The sequence below is a fragment of the Physeter macrocephalus genome, chromosome 11 (assembly GCF_002837175.3).
Source record: "Physeter macrocephalus isolate SW-GA chromosome 11, ASM283717v5, whole genome shotgun sequence".
NCBI lineage: Eukaryota > Metazoa > Chordata > Mammalia > Artiodactyla > Physeteridae > Physeter > Physeter macrocephalus.
In genome coordinates this window covers 19,561,630-19,564,789 of record NC_041224.1, presented here as the reverse complement: position 1 = coordinate 19,564,789, position 3,160 = coordinate 19,561,630, and positions in this window count along the sequence as shown.

Here is a 3,160-nt window from a genome sequence, read left to right as displayed (position 1 = left end):
CCGAGCCTGCGCGTCCGGAGCCTGTGCTCCGCAACGGGAGAGGCCACAACAGTGAGAGGCCCGCGTACCGCAAAAAAAAAAAAAACAAAAAAAAACACCTTGTATTTTGACTACAGGTCAGAACCTAACCAGGTATGATTGAGTGGTTGATAAAGTACAGGATGTTTATAAAGCCCATTTCCATACACATCAAAATGTTTTTAACTACTAAAAAGACTTAGACAATTCACCTTTAAACAACTACAAGAAAATTTTCATAGTCTAGTCTAAAAACAGAGTACTTAATTCAAGGTACTTACATATAAGAAAATATAAGTGGATTCCACATGCACATAAAACACTGATGTAGTCCCAAGGCATGGGAAATCATCGGTGACGTAGCTATGCTGAGTATATACACGGCCATGTGTTCCAAAATCGATATAAACATAATCAGTGGGAAATTAAATTCTGATAGAGCCAAGAGTATGGCTTTGAAAAGCTTTTAAGCATTTATCTCTCCAATGATCTCATGAGGAGTTCAAGCTTGCTTTTCAAGCAATGACACTGTCCAAAGCTCTAAAAAGCAGATATTTATCATAGCACTCAGTCTGTTGCAAGAATTTCTTGGCAGTTTGACTCAATATAAGAAAATAAAGTTTTCATGTCATCACAAATGGGGAAAGAAGTTATCTTAAGCACTATCTTTCCTTAACCCTCAATTTAATTAACATACTCTCTCAAGGTTATAATAATAACTTTATTATTCTTCACACTAATAATATTTTAGTTGTCCTGCAAATATGAATGTAAATGTGAAAAAAATAACTTTTTAAAAATGACACTAGATGACCAACACAAAATAGAAGACCAACTTTATTTATATTAGTTCTGTTTTATATTTTCAGTTGTATTACCATCTCCCAAAGGAATACTTTGGAGACAATGGCACTGATATGTTTGAAATACAAATGTATACTGTTCATATATACATTACTTTCAAATAATTCAGTATTTGATTCAAAATATCAATATTTGAACTATTATGTATAAATCACTGTGTTAGGCATTATAAGAAATATAAAACAATAAAATCTAGCCTTTTATACTCAAGAAGATTTTAATCCATGAGTAGAAATGAAACAATCAGAAAATACACTGAAGTCATCAGGGAATTACAGAGTGCTGTGACAGCTCAGAGAATGAAGGAAATCACAAATATCAGGGAGACTCTAAAGTTTCATGAACATTGCCTTGGATCTGCACATTATGAAGGTAAGTCAGTTTTTCATAAGTGAGAAAAGGAAGGCTGGAAGACAAAGCATGAGAAAAGATAACAGAATGACCACACTATGGCCCCCATGAGAAATGAGTTCAGCATGCATGGGGAAGGTTTAGGAGCAAGGAATACATGAAAGGCAAAACGAAGACAGCTTCAAATGCCAAGTCAACAATTTTAAATATAATTCAATCAGAAATGCTGCCTCACAAAGTTTTAAGCAGGGGAGTGACATATAAATCAAATATAGAAAGATTACTCTAGTTGCAGTGCAGGTGAAATATGCTGAAATGGAAGGAAGAAGACATCAGAAGACTTCTGCAAAATAGTCCAGGTAAGAAATAAAAACCTATACCCAGGATTATGAAAGCTGAAAAAGGTAAACAGTTGGGAGACACTAAAAATGTAGGCTGGGCAACAGACAAGAAGCAAAAATGAGAGGAGAGAGGTCATTCTAAGGTATTTTGAGTTGTCGGGATAGAAAGGGAAATAGGCTCAGGCACAAGCACACTGAATCTAAGATGGAATTGTTCAGGAGGAGTAACAGCTATCAGTTAGATATGCATCGCTGTCAGATTAGGGCACTGATTCAGCTCAGGAAAAGAGGTAAGAGTTCAGAGAAACAAATCGCAGAGAAAAAGAGAACAATTTTCAAAGGTATCTTCTAAAAGAAAAGAAATTCACCGTCAAAGGACACTGATGATTGCTCATGTTGTACATAGGAAGAGGTACACTCCTGAAACAAGGCGTTCCAAGAGAAAAAGAAAAATTCTATTCTGTTTTCTTAACAATTCTCAAAACCTACTTTGTTTTAATGGAATGCTTCATTTGAAATATTTATTGAGACACCATTACATGAATAAGGAACTTGGAATACAAAAAAAAAAAAAAAAAAAATTATCTGCCCTAAGGGGCTTTTAAAACCTTTTACATATTTTTGTCTGGTTATAAAAATGATAAATGTTCATAGTGTACTGGAAGTAGCAAAAAGCAAGAAAGCCAAGTGTTTGAAATATTGTATCAGGAATTGTTGAATTGTATCGAATACTTTTCCAGCATCAGATCACTTTTCTTATTTGATATTTTGATCGGGATGGACAGCATATTGGTTTTATTATATTATATTCGTAGGTGCCCTAATATTGAACCATCCTTGCATTCTCAGATTAAATACTACTTTTTACAGATTATTCTTTGAATAAATACAATTTTATAGCATTTGTTTATATAATAGTATGCAGATGAAAATGCACAAGTATGTTCATGACTAGAGCCATTTATGTAGATGAGCCGGAGTTTTCTTTTGAGGCTGTCACCTTTTTGTGTGCTCTCTGCCAATTTATGTACTTTTGAAACGGTTGTTCCCTAAACAATAGGACAGACTCATCAATAAGCTGTAGCAGACACGTCAATAAATTTGCCTGTGTGAACCATTCTCAGGTCCCAGGCTCTTATGAGACTATGACTCACACAACCTGACTATTCAGCGATAGCTCATTAGACCCAGAGCAAACACCTCACTCGAGGAGAAGTACATTGGCCATTCAGTGAGCAATAAGAAAGTGTTTATGTGTTTGAACCAAGAGACATTTAGCTGTAGATAATCAGACAGTGGTGAGTGCTAGAGCTATAAGGCCAGGTGGGTGGCTATTTTTCAACCATATGCTGATAAGCAGGCTAAGAAATCCTGTATTCAGAGAAAAACAGAGGCAAAGAACCGTATGTACGCTAAAACACATGACGAACGAGGTTTGTTTTCTAAGAACTTCACAGTTCCCATGAAGTTCAGCCTTACTTGTTAGAACTGCTTTCTATGAGATTACACTAGATCCTTCCTATAAATCCTTTTTTTCTTTAGCCATTTCTTAGAATTAAACATCCCTAAGACAAGATCAGGGACAG